Source organism: Varroa destructor, unplaced genomic scaffold (assembly GCF_002443255.2).
Source record: "Varroa destructor unplaced genomic scaffold, Vdes_3.0 BEIS01000004.1, whole genome shotgun sequence".
Classification (NCBI taxonomy): Eukaryota; Metazoa; Arthropoda; class Arachnida; order Mesostigmata; family Varroidae; genus Varroa; species Varroa destructor.
Window position 1 is genome coordinate 43,884,926 of NW_019211457.1, and position 19,618 is coordinate 43,904,543.

At 43.0% G+C, this 19,618-nt stretch overlaps 1 protein-coding gene across 4 annotated transcripts in view; it reads right to left on the bottom strand.

Annotated features, from left to right (window-relative positions):
- The window catches only part of LOC111249810 (pikachurin-like), a 226,426-nt gene that overhangs the window by 205,429 nt on the left and 1,379 nt on the right, over positions 1-19,618 (bottom strand). The window contains exons 1-2 of one of the 4 annotated variants that reach the window (XM_086988267.1): positions 18,562-19,001; positions 17,144-17,403 (exon numbers count right to left, since the gene is read on the bottom strand). The exons of 1 other annotated variant lie outside the window; for it this stretch is intronic. The gene's annotated coding sequence lies outside the window, so the exon portion shown is untranslated. Of the gene's footprint in view, positions 1-17,143; positions 17,404-18,093; positions 18,441-18,561; positions 19,002-19,618 lie in introns of those variants that run through there. 2 more of the 4 variants (XM_086988266.1, XM_086988268.1) reach the window with 2 other exon arrangements.

Consider the following 19,618-nt stretch of genomic DNA (forward strand, 5'->3'; position numbering starts at 1 on the left):
TTCTGGTGAATATTTACTAGAAAACCAGTTTGCCACTTCTGTCAGCCCATTGTTGTCCTGTTGGCTAAATCTGGTCACCGTCGTCCTCAATCCGTCAATCATTGTTGAAGTTGTGCCTTCGTCGTCGTCATCTTCAGGACCATCGGGAGCATCTGCCAGGACCTTTCCCGCCAAACTGCTCCTACTTACCGAACCCATGTCCACAGTTCGCCCGTCTGCTTCCACCTTTGCTTTTGAAGCTTAACTTAGAAGTTCATTTGGATTTCCACTATTCGCTGTTCGAGTGTAAAGAGTTTCTGCATTTACGCTTTGTTTACTACATTTAATTTATTGACCGACAAAACGCCGCGAACGGAGAAAAAAGGAAACGGGGTTTGCGAATTTTTTTGCTTCTTTACTATAAAATTGTCCACCTAGCCTCCGCTACGACTGGACTGGGCTGCTGCTATGTTTAAAAGGTGAAGCAGCTTTGGGAGTAGTGAAGAGGTGGAAAATGTTGGCGAGGCAGGAGGTCTTTTGGCTAAGTTTCTGTTTGTTTCAACTATGCTGGTGTTCGCCGCTGGCAACATTGGCGTTTTCCAGTCTTTGACACAACACGGTTAAATCATCATTGTATCTGATTGTAATAAGTACTTGGAGCTGGCTGACTCCGTTCGGCGGCTGTTCGTTGCCTGTGGGGCTTCAGTAGAGTAGCCTGCAATTGTTTGCGTTGCCGTGGGCGTGTTGCCTGTTGATAAGCGAGCAAGGGGGGAGGGGCAATGAGAGTTGGCTGGATGCTCTTGTCGGTGCCCAGCGCAAAGCCTCGTTGACTATCACTATATACAGACAATATCGACTCCGCCAAGGACCATCGCCAGCCAGGTTCCACAGGCCTCGCTCGCTTACTGGCAGGACGATCCCTGGACGCGCCGTTCGACAATCCCCAGCGGGATCTCAAATCTTGTCCCTCGCCAAACACACACATTACAGTACGTACAATTTTTTTCCATAATTTGGCTCCCCTCGTCGACTACCGGTCGATCCTAGCTGGGACCGAGTGTCCTTGACAGTGCGATACTTCAAGTTTGCATCCGTCTTCGAACCTCACTATGCCATTCTCGCCGCGGAATCTTTCTTTTTCATGCAGCTAACCCGCAGGTAATGTGCCATGACTGTCACCCCACCTGTCTGCCATTCCCGTAACACAACTACCGACAGCCAACAGCCGGCAGCGCCCACCAGCAGTGGCAAATAGCAATGCCGTAACGCGAAAGACATGGTCGCCACGAAAACCACTAGAAGCACCCTTGTTCACTGGGCGAGATACGCAGACCCTCGCCTCTGGCTTGAGGAAGCAGTGCAAGGAGTTAGAGCTGTTATTTCGAGCGCGCCGTACACCATAACCTGACGCACGTCAAACATTGAACCGTACCATGCTATACGTTGGCGGCAGCATTCGCCTTTGCAAGCTCTTTGCCTTTTTGCCATGGTCCCCTTCTAGCATCGCTGGCTGCCTAAGGTTTGAAGATGGCACGGCTGACATAAGTTAGCAGCGAGGGGGCCAGTTATGGGAATGGAGAATGTCGACGTTCTCCATTGGGGATACTGCTGCTTTCAGACTGAGCGCCCGACAGGCAGTCGGCCATTACTGGCACTGCAGCGCGCGGCGGCAAGACTGGCAAGCAGAACCAGCATCTCACATGGATGTACACCATTCCCAAGGGAGGCTATCATACAAAGTAGCCGCCTCACTGGACTGTTGCTGAAACTCATGCCGCCTCTGCCGCACTGCTGAACGCCATACAGCAAAGCGAAATCAGAGCAACCGTGATGGTCCGTTGCCGATGCCAGGCTGGCGATCACGCAACCGTACATTCTACGGTGTCAAAAGCGGCGCCATTCTGCCAACCTGCTCCTGCCAGATGGAGAATGGCTCCCCTTTTCAAAATATATTGTAGGATAAATGACACACTGGCAAAATAGAGGCATTATGGAATGATATCTAGCAGTTCTAACCAACTCTAACTCGTTTCAACTCAACAGGCAAACGTTCAGTTGCGTCAAAGCATCAGTAACTAACTGCTACTAGCGTCAATTACCTTAAGTATTGCCATTTTCCAAAAAGCACGGATCAATGGCTGTCCACATAGATAATATATATTCTGCCTATAGTGAACGACACGGTGCTATGGATTACGCGCCGCCTAAACGATAAGCCGTAACGACTGCCGTGTCACCGCTAGTAACAGAAAAAAAACAGCTGTAGCTAGAAAGTAAGTACGATCTATGTGTAGATGGGCAGCGCTGTCATTGAGAAGATCTGGGAGGGGCACACACATAATAAATGTCGTATAGCAGATATTTATCTATATGAAAAGAGATAGAGCAGACACTGCAAATTGTGGATATGTTGTAATGCTGCAGTACTAGTCGTAATGGCTCAGCTATCACGCAAATGGACTGCACGTAACTGCCGACGCTTGACCCCACGGCAGTCTGTGGGAAGACCCGTCTATAATCTGTAGATACTTCTTTGAATATAACGATGGATAGAATAGACATGAGTAGGTTTTTTTTGTCTGTTTTCGTAAATTATGACCAATTGCCATTACGGCACAGCGCCCGTATAAATTTCCAACTATTTATCAAGTCAGGGGGGCGAACAAAAGAGCTAATCCTTTTCACAACGATGGTGATAATGGTGGTGATGCTTCTTGCGAACAGCTGCTGCATAGGTAGGAGTTTTCGATTTTATAGCTAGCCCAAAAATGTATCGTATCAGGATGACAGCCATTATACACTATTGAAAACTGTCATTGCTGCCTATTTTAGCGCGAAGGGTCAGAGCGCACTGCACGGTGCTAGCGCACGTGCACGGGCCATAGCGTGTGCAATTACGTCGTGTTGCTATAGCCCTTATGACATGGGATCCGTTTCATGTTTATAACCATACGTTACAGTTTACGTGCGTTTCATGCTCGGCCTCCACTAAACAACCGACCGAAGTAAAACATAATAAGCAGACTATACCACAGTAATATTCCCGAAAAATTACTGAATTCTTCAAGAAATTCTTCTAAATCAGATACCTCCGAAAGACTAATACTAGTTCATGTTAAACGTAAACTACGTAATGCTTGTCGGTTCAAGGGCAATGATCACGATAAATCGACTTGTCAGAGCAAAACGCTATTGGGATGAATGGTTGTCACCGTTCTATTCTGATTTTTTGTCTTTGTCATCAGCTACTTGTCATTGCCCCAGCAGACAACAATGAGTCGGCAAATAAACTCACCGCATATTAGCGGAAAACTTTTCGATAAGGAATTGTATCAGTAGTGGCTGCCTTTTGTTGCCTCGTCGTTCTACCCTATCTGTCCGCTAATCAAATATTAACCAATGAAGAGATTATCTCCGTGTAGGCAGAGATATCTCGCACGTTCCATAGGATTCTTCAGCAGCGATGAAGAATGTTGCGCTGTCACACCTTGTGTCAGATGCGCGATCCAGGTACTTCTATTGTATGCGTTTGCTCAGCAGTAAAGTCTGGCGGTAGCCGACCACGAATAGGGCCTATCGAATATACGTGGTTCATCCGTCATCTTCACGCACAATTATGCGTCTGCTTCGTATCGCCGGCATCAGCGGTCGTTAGTGGTAAATGGCTCTACAATAGTTGCTCCCCCAGTGATCAACCGCTGGACTATCCAAATAGGCCAATTTTACAGCACAGGAGTGGACGATTTATAACTGAATACAACTATTTTTATCTACTCACGCATGTTATATAGTATCTGTTATACAATCGAATATAAAAGCCCGTCTTAGTATAATAGTCTACTATCAAATTTATCTCAGTAGGACGACTGGCACGTGGACGATAATTAACGACAAAATACCCTATAATTCTTTCTTTAATTCCTTTATAGTACCTTAATTGTACATTAAAAAGTAAAACAGGTTAAATGATTGAAGCTACATCAACGATACTGAAGGAAACATTATACAGGGAGGGCTTGCCACCTGTCCCATAGGTGTCTGGAAGCGAAGCCAACCTATAATAACACTTTTTGCCACTAAGCTAACCTTACGCAAACAACACACATCTTATCTAATTCAATCACTGCCGGCGGCGTTCGATGCTACAGGTTTTAGCCATTTTAAATACTGTTCGATGCGTTAAGTGGGCATCATGTTTTCATATCGCTTTTCTATGGTCTTATCATTTTTTTTTCTTTTTGCTTACGCACAGCCACTCAAATAGCGCATTATTGTCAGTCATGTTCACCGTAACTACGCGAAGGGTGGAAATAGGGTTCGCGAGTGAACATTGTACTTTACAGCGTTATACCTTTTTTCGAAATCTTTCTGCTAGCTTCGCCTTTGTCCTTCGGTGCCTTTTACAAGGAAAAGGTTTGTATCAATTGATCACCTCTACTGGCGATGACAGCGCAAATGGGCCACACTCTGCCCTTCTATTCTGCCTTGCTCTGCGTAGGGAGAACATATCTATCTGCCTTCCATTCGACGCAGGCTTTCTAGAAAGGAGGCCGGAAAACTTTTAGAGTTCGACTCCCCTTCACTGTTCCTTGTCCTCTTTCCATTATATTTCTCCCATGTTCTCTAACTGACCCGTACTGACCGAACAGCTCAATCTGTACCCAAAACTGCGTTAAAAGTGGCTGCGCCTGTAAGCTACTTGGAGCGGGCCACTGCAATGGACGATGGGCGGAGAAAAGCGAACGAATCCTACTGGAAAAAAACCTGCCGGGGACGGGATTGCAGAAGCCGGGGAAAATTTGAACAGATGACTCCGACTGATCGGTGCTTCATTAAAGGTCCATAGAGCACACTACTATCCACATGTAAACTGTTATTGGCAAGTTCGTCGCATGTCTTCAGGTTAAGGGTGTCGGCCCAATGGCACGTCCCATAACTTTGTCAATGTCTTCAACATTCTAGTATTCTAAGGGTATTAATGAACTTGACAGCTGCCATCCATCAGCCATGATCTCCTTGCCTCTGCTCGTACGGTGAGTGAGTTCGTGCTGTCCTCAGTTTGGAAATTCGGATTCGCCAAGACGCACCGATCGACCAGCGATTTCAAATAGCGCGCATTTAGCTACTTCCCGGTAACCGGATAGCTTACGTCACCGTTTAAACGTCGCGTGGCTGGCCAACACATTGGTAGGTCCAACGGCAAGCGTATACAGATTCGCATAATTATTGCGTTAGATAGCATAAGTATTGAGACTGAGTGATCTTTCTGCGGTAGCCGCACAGCGGACGGATCTAGGTGTCACTCGATAGCGCCATTTAGGTAATGAAACTGACAGAGATATCCGTATAACACATACATTTATATAGGACATATGTTCTATGAGTCAATCGTTGTCATATGGAGATGGAGAGATGTATATGTTTAAAGTTTATATATATATATATATAGCGAACCCAATTACATCTGCATACATCAATGCGTCTGGAGCAGACGACGGAGGGAAAGGTTAATAATATGACCACATGTAATCAGGGCCCGTCGACCAGCTGGTTGTTAATACGTTCGGCCGACATAGTTCGCTAGTCTGATCTATTAGCGCGATTCACGAAGCGATGATTCACTAAAGTATACGTATGTCGGTCAAGTTTCCAAGAAAATGTATGCGCGTAACTGTTACATTGGAAAGAGCGTATGGAAGTTACAGCATCTAGAAAAGGTTAGACAATATACCGCTTTTGAAACAAAGTGATATTGTCAACCAGCTTTACCCGAAACGGTGGTAAACATTAAGCCGTAAACTGTTCGTGACGATAGCGCGTCTACTTGTTCGTGTATCACAGCGAGCTTTCTCCTGCGCAACGCCCAACACGGAACAGTACAGACACTCGTTTCCTTTGCGAAGATGACTTGGAAACAAGTGCCCAGAACGAACCAAGTTTATGTTCCAACAAGTTCAACTCATGCTAAATGCTATTATTATTATGGTTCAAGCAATATGGACCAACGGCCGAGTTAGCGGCTGCTCATCGATAGCATATACATACGCTCTAAACTTCGGCCCGGTTAATTCATAAGCTACGCGACTCCGGCTTCACAACGCCCGTTGATCATACCGTTCCTCAATGGCTTAGGACGGCGTTCACTCTTCCAAATCCAAGATATTTTCCCTTCGAAAATACTGCTACAGCTTAGCTGGCAACTATTGTTACTAGTACTATCGTCATCATTCAACCATAGATCTTCTATGAACAGTATATCGTAAGGAAAAAAAATTATACTCTGGCCTGCGCCGGCGAGCTCTACCTGAGTACCTACGCACCTGTTCCAAACCCGAACACTTTAACTCCTTTTTTAAACGACAACAAAACGCTAAGTGTGTATCGTAAAGTTTTATTTTGTCTATCCGCGACGTTGTTGATGCCGGGCGCTCGCGCATGATTGTTTAACTACACCCCTTATCAAACGCCAAATATATTTCGCTAGTAATTTAAGAGACCACTGTTTTGTCTCGATTATTTAAGCATTACTATATACGACTGCAATAACTGATCCATTTCTTTTCGTCACGATCAGTTTTTTTCGTCTTTAGTGCTACCGTACACGTCGGCTCGATAATAATACATTGTAGATTTACCGTTCTACTGAGCAAACTTGGCAGGGTACGATTACACAATTAGAGAAATAGTTTCTCTACCTATATGAAATTACTGGTGTTATGTATGCGTTCCTGCAACAGAAAAGTTCTCTATAGGGAACGCCAATATACAGGGATGCATTGCAGGTTCGCCGTTCTGTTGCCACAGCGATTGATCTCACTATAACTCTGCATAAACATGTTAGTCTTTAGCTACAATATCAGTAGCAACAGGTACACGATGGCGCCGTTAACTGCAATTACAGGACAACGCAAACGATGTCCGGGCACCGTTCGAACGTTTCTTGTTCCGTTGGCAATTCTTGCTAATTGCATACGGTTGCGCACTTTTCTCTACTACCGGGTTCGTATGTCTGCCCGCATTGTCACCATCAAATGCATTAGGCCATTGGCCGAGCGTCCTGCAATCTCAAACTAGGGATCCATCATTAGTTCAAAATAAAAACCTTTCGATCCGTATTTTTGCTTTTTACTTCCACAGTTTAGTGTTACCCTGCGCCATTAAATTTGTTGTCTAGAAGGTATTTCTACAATTCCCGTTCATCGGTGCGTCTGTCTGTTTATTTGGCGAAATTCGTAATTATCATTTCAGAAGAAAACATTTAGATTAGGCTACCGTTCAAAAGTCACGTCTAGTAAGCGCACTCCCACATGCTTGACTTGTGATGCCGTTTACTTACTGTCTTATCGATAGGACCCTTGGCAATCTGGCATCGCGAGAAAAGAGAACTATTGGAACTTGGAGCTATTGTTTTGCTACCTGTTTCGATAACGTGAAATTTCACGATGAGCAGGGACTAATTAGTGCCAGTGATAGATGAAACTGATGCGGACAAATCAGATCCTGTTACGGGCTAGCCCGTTTTCTCTAGCTTTCACTTCTGCTGTCTTATTTTTCTCTTCGACTGACCTACTATACACAACTACTGGAACAATAGCGTCTAAGTTCTTAAGGCCGTAGGTTTTATTTAGACACAGTCATACTAGGGTACAAGCTGCCTTGTGCCGTATTTGTACTCTTCAACCTAATCGCTCCAACTTAGTGCGTGCATAGGTCTATCTGCTTATTAGTCGCTTCTCTCCGCAACTCTAGTATCACGTGCTTGTTTTTTAGTTGCCCTCCAGGCATCTTCATCCGTCACGAATAAATCTCTATTATGTGCACCCTCCTCAGAGGACACCACGAAAACAGGTCCCATACACGCTCACTACGAACTAGATGTACTCTAGTATTACTAATATATAGGGACGGAAAAGTTATTACACTGAAAATCGTAGCAGGCAAAAATACTTACTCCATTCAGGATTTAGTAGTAAAGGTGGCTGATGCATTGCCACCGAGCGAAAATCAACGTTTCGTTCGCGTTTCATTGACTCTTATCCTTCTCATGGTCAGTACATTGAGTGGGCACTCTACCGCCGCTAAGAAAATAGGCAGTAACCATTGGACAAAAGCCTCAAAAATCCTACGCTCTGTCACCGGCGCATTTCTTTATCTACAAGGGTTTTTTTTCCCAGGTTACTTCTCCCTGCCGCCTCTACATCTTTTCCATCAAGACATATAGCCACTATTGCATCAATTGCTACAAAGTGGGCCACCCGCTATGTGATTGTAGACTAAAGGAGAAAAATGGAGGATAAGGGAAAGGTGGAATTTGGGATAGTTCTAATACTGCTATATTGCCGTAGAGCCATTCATGTGGGGGAAGGTCTGAAGGCCCCATGGTCCCTGCTCACGATTTGCGGCACCCTATACAAAAACGAAAAGCTAGATAGTAAGAGAACCTAGAGCCGTCGCTTAAAACGAAATTGGCCAAACTGAATTTTTGACTCGCTCGATCAGAAGTGACGGACGAACCTGCAGGTTCCACGTGAGTGGAACCTCGCTGTGCAATAGAAAAAGAACGATCTAAAAGCAAAGAAAAATCAAAGACACACGAAGCTTAGCAACAGCAACGAGGGCAGCAGAAGTAGCAGCAGCAGTCTCATACCAGACGTCGCACGCATTCCTCAAGATCGGCTTCAATTTGGCTTTACATAAACTCTGCGATGCGACGCAATGCATATTTCCGCATTTTTGTGGCTAATTGTAGTTGGGTCGGAAATTGCGAGCCTGGTATAGAAACATTCTCAGTACCCGAACAAGCTAACTATTATTTCATTGCTGAACGAACGAGAAAAAATGGGAATCGCATCCACATATAGTATTGTACACTTCGACAGAGCGGATTTGTGCGATCACCAGTGGGTATCTTTGGACAGAACAGAAATGGGTCATTGAAAAATACAAACGACACTGTCGAGCATTGAATGAGCGCTTAACTTGAATGTCTTGCCATTTCGCGACCTCTGCTGCGAAAACTGTTCTGATGTCTGTCTACGATGATCAGCCCAATTACAATAATCAGACACGCCATCAGACAACTGCTCACTTAGAAAAACGTCTTTGTTTCTGCTTTAGAAGACCGAATTTATCATTTTTAAGATCTCAGAATAACCGTATTAGAAGGAAGAACAACAGTCGCGTTAGAATAACGATTTAGGTTACTTCATATATGATACCCTAACTCAAAACGTAACGTATATTGTTAGCAATTCTACTACCACACATTTTGTCTATGGTTTAGCAATTGCAACAAAGGTATCAGTCTTTAAGTAAGAAAACTTGTTGAGGAGGGCGTTCTGTTTCTGAAAAAACGTCCGCTAATGGGCTGGGCACTACCTGCCTCCACGTTTTTTCGCTCCCCTCACTACTTTTCAGTAAACCGTACCCGCTACGTATGATCGACTGCTGAGGCTGAAATTCGCTTTTTTCCAATATCCTCCTTTCATTCGGGTCCCCCCTCTTTCTCTCTCTCTCTCTCTCTCTCTGTATATATACATGCACGATTGTTCTCAATGGCCGTTTGTCATTTTTCACGCATTTTAGCCTCCATCATGCTCCTCTTACGGTTTCACAATGTTTACCTTATTTACCCAGTTTCTTCGCGACACGTTCTCGTAGCTTCGGGCGAATGAAGTATAATTCACAAACCAACGTAATGTCGGTGAATCTTCTGTCGCCGATTTTTTCATTTTTTTTTCCTAAAATCGTGTTGCTTTTCTCTTATTTATCTCGGCAATTCCTTTCCTTGTGTAAAAAGAAAATACTCTCTAAAAAAAAAAAAGCTGAAATTTCTTTTAAAAAAAGAGAAGTTGATCTACCCATGTTTACAAGTAAGTATGCCATAATTGAAAGTGAACACTGATTGATACATGAATACAGAACGTCAAATATATGGTTTGCGCTAAGAGATTCATAGAGTTTTATTGATAACTCCCGAAGCCATTATATGTCTCGTAACTGTTATTGCGTGAGTGTAACATACAGGTTAACATGGACAACATCCTTTTTTGGCAAAAACGATAGCTCATAGTGAAGATAGGTGCAGCAATCCTTAAATAGGTTCTCCTCGGAGGAATTTTAACAACATGACATTTGCTTTTGGCTCAGACGATCGTGTGTTAAGCGCGCATTACTCGCCACCGCCTTGTAGCTGCTACGACCATATATTTAGGCCTATCCTTAAGAGAATGTTCTGTGGGTTGACACAGATATATACATACAACAGAAATTCAGGTAAACCGTCGTCGGTTATTTTAGCTACAGTTCCAGGTGGAGAAATGTTCATGCTGTGATTGCTTGATCTGAACCCTTTTCCTTTCTGGCTCGTTCGTACCGTTAGCATTGTTGACAGCATCTTTTTCCACTCTTTAGAGTTATTGGAACGCTTACTACTGTCAGTAACTATAAGAGGGACAAGAATCTCCTCGAATTATTCCTTACTAATTATGTACAATCATCAATTAAACAACGATTGGTAGTTCTATCTTTCGCGTAATAGGATCTGCGAGGCAGCCGCGTGTTGTTCAGTCGGCCAGAAAGCGAATCGTATCGGTTATCCTCGATCGGAAGATCGATAATTATTCTAAAAGAGTCAATGGCCAACTACTTGTCGTCGCTCGAGTCGGCTGCGCTGATGGATGGTGACGAGGTAAACGAACGGGTGTGTTTTTTCTGCCTGACAGTTTACTTCTCTGCGAAAGTCTGTAATGTGGTTAACCTATTGTTGTCTGATCTGCTTCGTATAACGGTATCGGCCACTATCGACAAGGCCAACGTCAACCTCAGGGAACAGCATCGTCACCTGTGAGTAGCTCCTTTCTCTCGCCTTATCGACGACTGAGACTTAACTGATTGGTCAACAACAACAGCAGTGCGCAAGTGCAGGAAGGGCTAGCTAAAGAACTGCGAAGGGAGTTTCTGAAACTATAGTCAGCCAGTGGTGCGATCGCTTTACGCGCCATTTGATTGCTTGTGCGATGTCTTTGTGGCCGTCTAGCTGTAACATCTAGTGACGCAGACTAGTGTCACTGGAACAACACCCATACGGAAAGCGACTTGTCCCCTGTTTGTATCTATTCCCTGTCCGTTGAATTCACACACTCTTCTACTCCACTTCTAGAACGTAACCTTTGAGAAGCGTTTCCTTTTATACGTTCTCCTTGGCACTCAGCATCGACTTCCAAACTCCGTCAGGAGTTGTAATAGAAGGAGCGAGGAAGGGAAGGGAAATGCCTCACCATTAGCAATCTACTGTACTCGTATTTCACCGAGTGAGCGTCGTCCCTTATTGAAAGAGTATTACTTTGTCTTCCTTTATGCATAAACGCATGATACAGAGGCCGTCGGCGGTAGGCTGGTGACTTCACTGGCCGAGAAAGCCCGAACAAGCGCTGCGAAGTTTGTGCGAGCGACCTGTACCGCTGATCCAAGAACGGTGTACAAAAGACGTTATATGCGTTGCATGTCAGGCCACGATGACGGCATGAGACTTTCGTTGCAAACCATTTTCCAATTTTTTCTCCGTTTACGCACTAGAATAGCAGTTGCTGTGTTATGACAACAGGAGTAGCTGAAGTGATAACGGTGGCAACAAATTGAGCAGCAGATAGAAAAAAGAACGGGGCCTACACTGAGACAGTATAGAGGAAATTGCGTGGTCCTAGAACAAGCCAGCTAATGACTCATATAAGCAGGCAACCAACAAAGTTGATTTCTGAAGTACACATTGTATAAGTCTCCGTTCGCAGTGAGAGTTTGTCTATATTTCAGATGAGTTAGTGCCACGGGTCTGCTCACTTGAGATATAGACAACATCGAACAACATGCCTATGTCATCACGCAGTGTTTTTTTCACTGTAAGAAGAAGCATCGACGATTCATTAAGTGCTTCTTTTAGAAATGATTTCAGCGTTAATGTTATTATATTGCAGCAAGCCTTTATCACCGATTATTTCATACTATAAAAATGAATATTATGTTGATACGGATTCATATGCAGTAAGCAGGTCTATGGTAGGGGGTCAGATAATACGAGTAATTGCAGGAATATATATCCTGTACACCATACTAATGCTTCTGTTATCATCCCTTTATGCGTATATTATGCTTAGTTTTCCTTGTGTGTAATTATAGGATCGTATTTGTCTGGGAAATGATTACCACGCACTTTATTTGTACAATATGTTAATCTCATTGTTTGAGCATCGTCTTCGTCTACATAGCAGCCTTCTCTGATTATCACCAACCGAGTGGGCCTGTCGTTAACCCTCGGCCTACAAACAGAGTTACATAAATACCTTAGTTGACCGCAGTGGAAACCTTCAGTGATAGCAATGTATTTCGTGAATAGACAAACGCGGCGAGGGTGCCTTGCCCCAAAACAGGCTGAACTCGGACATTCGTTGCACGAGAGTTGTTCCTTACAGGCTAAATCATTGCTGGAGCCTGTAACGGTCTCGAAACGATCAGTTTAAATGTTCAGTCGTGGGAACTGCTAGTGCTAACGGGACGAATACAGTGACTTTTACGTCGCAACAACACTCCGATAGTCGAGGACCTGTTATATCTACGCCTGTCGGTAAACTTTTGTTAGCCTGAAACGGAGGGAACAATCGGGCCTCAGCGTATTCCTAGCGAGAATGGTTGATCGCTGCAAGCGTCAATGCTCTTCCTCGAGAGCTTATAAACGCCGAGATCTTTATACTTACTCTCACATAAATATATGATGAGAATAATTTTTCTTACATTACTTTTTTAATATTTTTCTTACCTTGTTGATTGATAGTCGTCCTTTTCTGTTTCGATTGTTGTTTTTAAGATGTCTTACGCACTAAACAGAATTGAGTCATTTACAGTTCGACTCATTCAAAGAATCAAACACACACAATTCACGTGTAGCAAAATGCGATAAACATATTGCGAGTAGAAACACTTCACAGGGAAAAAGACTCTAAATTTTTGTAAATGAAGGAGTGGAAACAGAAAACAAAAATCGAAATTACGAAGTAACATGAAGATGGCGTCGTTTTCATAATAATTTTAGTTGCATATTATTCTTAGCTTTTGAAATCGACCTAAGTCAAAAAAGCGCGCCGGCAAGTCATTATCGTCTATCATTTGGCTAAAATTGGGTTTGGGCCCCTAGTAACCTTCGGTCTCAAAAAGAGGTGAATGAACAATCTACAACAGATTCATGTTTGCCTATGTGCTTTAGTAGTAACTGCTTAGCGAATCGATCGATGGTGAAGCTTCCTATAACAAAAACGTCTTGCCTTGTCAATCAGAGGTTTTGTTCTTGAGATCGTGGTAGCCTGTGATATTGAACCATATTGTGCTGTACGTTGACGCAGTGTCGATGTGTTGCGACATTACTGTATATAAGATTAGTCTTTCCGTAAAATGTGAGATACAGTCCGTATAGGGGGGTCCACAGCTTCGTCATAGCAACAACTAAAAAATGTCTGTTAGTATTATAACTATGTGATTATTCAAACATTCCCCAAGGCGCTGAGTTAGAGGCTATAACTCAGTTTGATCTTTATCCACTTGATCCCTTATCTTGAGTCGTGATAGCCCTATGCGTTATGAAAATAAGGAATCTGGAAGCCTGACGATCTTCTGCAAGGCACTTATTAAACCTTTTCTATAGTACTAGTCTTTCATAAGGATCATCAACAATTTCGATGATTCATAGACTAGCTTATATAGAGTTTTCCCAGTAGAGCTATGAAACGGCATGGTGACCATATACCATTGAAGCTATTTGCTAGCTCTAAGATTTGACTTAGCGATGACCACGTATTTACCATGGTAAAATATTATTAGGATGTTGTATTTGTTATAAAAAAATCTGTAAAACTGCGTCCTATATTTGAGGTAGAGCTGGGCGCATTTTCGTCAAACGACACATGGGCCCTGCATCCCAGCTACATAACGCGAAAAATTGTTTCTCTTTTATTTCCGTCTCCTTTATGCTACTTATTTAGTATTTTTTGAAAATATTACTCTTCAGTATATTTCCTTCAAAGGTGGCCTCGTCCTTTAGCATATATAGTACCGGGCAATAACATTGTTATAATTTTTATTACAAATCTGTCTGCCTTTAAGTATTCTGTGTTGCTTGTATTAAGTAAGGAAAGAAATATGATTGACGGGTCTATTTTCTGTTTGTCGCCATTCTATAAAAGCCCTGGAAACAATCCTGGGTCAGACACCACAACATATCAGACGATCTATAAATGCTTATCGGAAAGGAGGAAAAATAGGAAGAGGATAGTAACGTCTTTTGCATCGTCCGACCAAGCAGTTATACGCAGTACCCCAGTTTTGGTGAATTTCCAGCTACCTATCAGATAGTCATGATCGGCATCAAGTCAAATGACTAATATATATTATCTAAATAAGAGCTCTTGTACGATTTCGGATCAAAGCTTTTTAACATCACAGCATGGTCGCCATCTTGATTCGAAGTCGATCAGGGTCACAAAACGTTTTATACTCTATCGACAACAGCGCCGCCAACGACAAGACAGCGATTCGAGAATGCTGCGCGTTCATAGGTTCCCGTTAGCCGTTGAAGAACGGCGGCCGCAGCCATAGTTGCTCTACGCAGCAATAAACTTTCCTGCGCGAAGTCTGCCACGATCCATTGACAACTCACTACGCTAGTCGTATCGCAGCTTCAAGCTAAGCCAGCATCTACGAGAAGAAGGTATTACAGGAGGATCCGAAAGGAGCCACGAAGAACATGTCCAAAGAATGGAGAGGGTTAAAGTTGCCTGTTTACCTTCGCGCGCTTGTCCGATTGTCGGTTGTGTGTGAGATTACTGAAGAGTTAGTCACATATCAGGAAATCTAACCAACTAGGTATCGCAGTAAAAGTAATGCGCAACATTTAATGGTAGATGTTAGAACAGTAGCGTTTCTTTACCCTACTTCGATAAAATTCAAACTGTTCTTCTATCCTAGGAATACACGACCACACGATACCTTACGTATTGTATACACGATGCTATATACTCGTTGCTTGCTACTTGGCGTTAGCTATTGTTTCGTTATCTTTAGCTGTTGTGTGTGTTTGCGCGTCTTTGACTATTCTGCCTTATTATTAATGTTATATTATGTTTATTAATGTTGGTATATTATTTAGCATAAATTTATTGTGGCATTTATGTGACATTTACTGTGGAGGCACGGAGCAGACGAGCGTTGCGTCGGTGGGCTGATGTTTGGACAATAAAAATCAGCATTAGCCAGAGCTGCCTGTAGCTATCGTTTTGTTAGCATAGTCAGGCCGTGTGTGGCATCAGGACAAATGCTTCTGTATACTTAAAGAGCTATGCTACTTCAGCTACTAGTGACATCATCAATATTTTCCTCATTTCTGGCCGAGACATCCGACGTGGAGTTCAAAAGAGTATGCTTGTATCGTCCTGCACTCAAAAGCCATACATTCATATAGAGCAAACGCCCACACATATTATGTACAGCACAGACATGTCCGCCGCATATATATTAGATTCGCTTGATCCGGAAAGGCACTGTTCCTCACCAGTGCTATCTTCAATCCTTCAGTTGTTGCTTCTCACAGTGCAGAGATAGCACTTTAACGATCGCGTTGCGTTCGGAGAATATCCGTCGGTTGTCCCTAATGGATTGAGCGAAACAATAAAAACGTCATCGAGAGAGCAAAGGCGTGTCGGGACAATTAAAAACAAAAACATCGGGTAGTCAACTGGGATATAGATTCTGTTCATAGTCAGAACATGTGCTAAACGAACATAATACACAGATGCGACCCGCTGTCAACACCGGCAACGGTGCGGAAACTCAGCGCACTGCACTTCCGCTAACAAAATAAATGGCAAAAGCTCAAAACAAGGTGCCGCTGGTTGTCCGATCATATCCTGCATAATTGTTTGACGTAAATTCATAGTCGCATTCTCGATTTTCGCTAACGGTAACAATTCCTACGGCCTGCCGCAGTTCCTCTCGTAGGGTTCTCTTCTTGCATGAGGAGACAAGGTTGGAATATAAAAAAAGCAAAAAAACTTTCCATAGTCTTCCTTCACTGGGCCGGAGCGAGCAAACGAGCCAGTTAGTTTGTTCGCTGGTTATTTCCCTGTGGGAGTTGCTATCACGCTGCTGTCTACCCAAGCCACTTTCTTGTCATCGTGAAGTACTCTGGTCCTTCCTTGACGAGGTGACTACTCCTTCCACCAGTACAGCTCTTTAGAGTGTTCACTCATTTGCTACCGACACCCCCCACCAGACGTCTTATGCTCATGTGATGCGGTTCTTTTCTGCTCAGGGAAAAAGGAAAAGCACAGGGATCAGGTAAGGAGGTCGACCCACTCGACGGACTCCGGCGGCTTGACAGGCCCAGAAGTTCTCGTCGACCTCAAGAGCACAAAAGACTACCACCAGAGTAAACGACAAAGAAGTGCCAGCAGGGCGCTCGCGACAGGGTCGCTGATGACGTGAAATCACAAGGCGATAGTATTTCTACAAACATTTTTTATCGCGTACAAAATGGTAGGGCATAGAGCAAATATGTTGGGTCACGGATCTGTCACAGTAAGCTTGTCTGCTCCTGGTTGTTTCTCATAGCCGAGCGCCGAATGAGACCGAGGATGTCGCTGAGCGATCGGTCGCTCCATGAAGACTCTTGTGTAGTGTATATTAAAGTAATGAAAAACTTCACATTTGAAAAATTCCGAGGACTATCAAGAAGAAAGTGAGACTATCAAGAAGAAGTTAATTTCTGTTTTAGAAGAATAGGCCATTGGTATGAAGCAGGGACTGAAGTTCGTATCTTGACCGTGGACAAAAGACAAGCTAACACATAGAACCATAACGGCCGTAACATACGACGCGGTAGAAATATAAGTGGCATACTGGGTGACTGAAGCCTAGCTAGACATTAAAATGTTACGAATGACCATAAACATGTCATACGACCGTAATATGTTTTTAGTAACGGTTATAACCTCTCAGAATGAGTACACCTCCGCCTTATTAGCCATGTCGTAGATAAGGTTTTTGCGTATAAAAAATACACTATATTTTGCATTAAAGAAGTACATACTATAAAAACACCAATGAATTTCTACGTGTGAATCACCTGTTAATGTTTAGTAGCTTGCTTGCACATATTTGTGAGTCCTGAACCTTGCATTGACGTTTCGTGATGTACGCCTGGAGCTATAGTTGACGGCACATATTTAGGCACAAAATAAAGGGTACGTATATTTCAATGCCGACCTTAGAGACCCCGCTCTAGTCCTAAAACGGACAAAAAATGTCCAGTACTTATGTGTCAGAACGGATACGAAAATGTATAGCCTAATTATTGCCGAGTACGCCACACCGCCGCAATACAATCTTGAAAATCAAAGCGAAAAACAGCAATAATACAAATAATGTTAGTCCTGAAATTATTTTTATTACAGATTTATATTTTTATATATATATATATATATATATATATATATATATATATATATATATATATGTATTATATTTGCATATTATCCGTCGGCGAGGATATTTGAAACGATGGGTCAGAGCCCGTCATAGTGTTTCAAGTATAAATACTATGTGTGTTAGTATCTAAAAGTATGCCACACGAGTTTTGTTTGTTGTATGACCTAGCGCTAATATAAGTTTATTTAAATTAAAATTCAATATCGAATTAATTTGTTTGAGGTTAAACACTTAAGATTTGAAGCCTTCAATGAGGTTTTCGTTCGCTACCGGCACTACGCGCTATCTTGGTAATAACTGTTAGAGCGCTAGAACATCCCTCGAACATAATTAATATGCACTCAACTTACATTTATTAAACACAAAGGTAATAAAACATACTACAGTACCTTCTAAGGTAATGCTTATAGAGATTTTAATTAGTTAGTTATATTTTAGGATTTAGCAGCCATTTAGTATTTTCCCTATAGACAGAAGAAAAGTTGAATTCCTTCAACTAGCAAAAAAAAAAAACGTATATCACTTGTCAATGACATATCTGCAACGAAACTTGTCGGTGTCCGAATTCACCATTTATCATTACTCAACTTAGCTGATTTCGTTATCGTTGTCGAACCCTTTCTGGCGTTATCCGTAACTTTGACAGTTATCTACACAGTGTTACATGCTCAAAATTCATCTCTATTCTACATTACACGTTCGGGCGTACAGCAACAGATTTCAGCGAATACTACGGGAAAACTGCGGGTTTTTACAGTTAGTGACAAGCCACTATGTCTATATCTGTTGCAGAACAGGGACTAGCGGTTGAGCCAGAACGTCGACAACCGGTCTAAACTGGATATATAGCTGTCGTATTCAAATCACCACAAGTCACGATTGTGACGACAAACTGTCTCGTTTTTCATCTTTCGTGCAGCAGCGTATCCTGCCTTCCCCCTTACTACCGCCACTATTATCTGGTTCTCTACCACTAAGACGTAAATGCGAATTCCCTCCTTCTTACTTCTCCCAACTCAACCATCGTATTCAACTTTCATATTCGACATTTCCCACCTGTATCCATTGTACAGTTTAGTAGAGCAGTACGGCAGAATATCGAAAAGTAGAGCAGACTGTTAATTGACAGCATGATTCTTCCTATATCCGTTTCCAAACAGTTCTGAGTAGATCGTGCTAAGCAGGCGGACGTGAAAGCAAAGAGACTATCCAACTCGAGCGTCATTTATCACTTGCTGTCGCTTGACGGCCGCGTGACCGGCCCAATGGCATCCAACGCGGACGTGTCTGCCACCAGTGCAGCGCTACCTGCGATCTTGTGCAGTAGAGCGTGACATGCAGAGCCACCATCGCCGTCGCCTCCATCCTTGTAGTCATCAACTCTACTATACCATTTCCTACCGAAACGGCACTACGACCGTTTGTATGCTACGTATGGTCGCGCGTTTAAGCAATTAGCTCAGCACGTCTAACTATCAACGTGACGCAGGTACTACTACCAATCTATACTGTAGAAGGGCGGCTCACAATACAAACGGTAATACGCAACTGAACGATCTCCAGAGGTAGTGCAGGCGTCGTGATGGCGCAAAGCTTACAAAACGTGTTTTCAGAGTTGAGTGAAGCTATAGCTGCGAACGCGCTTGATACTGATACAAAGACATGAATACATAAACTAGTTTCATATTATGTCATGATTACATCCTGTCGCACAGAAAGTCTTCCGCATGGGACTATATATATGTAGATGCCATATTAGTAGAAGCAGATGCTCCATTTCCAGCAAATGCATACAATTATAGAATACCTCTTTTGCACGTAGTGGAAATGCTGTACGCAACTTGTAGGTCGCTGTATGAAGCCAGTCGCACGAGACGAGGTGCAGTAGTTATACGAATCACGTAAGGTTATGTATAACGCAAATCGTGAACGTCCGATAGCTGCCGTCGTTCATCAATATCATAAAACTTAATAAATGCCTATAATAAAACTAAATGCCTTATCAGCTGATCGATGCAGTAAAATGATTTGAGCAAAAATAACGCAAACCATAATCGCATCAAAAGAATTCCCGCAAAACCTATGGAAAATCGGCAGCTAAATGAAAGGAACG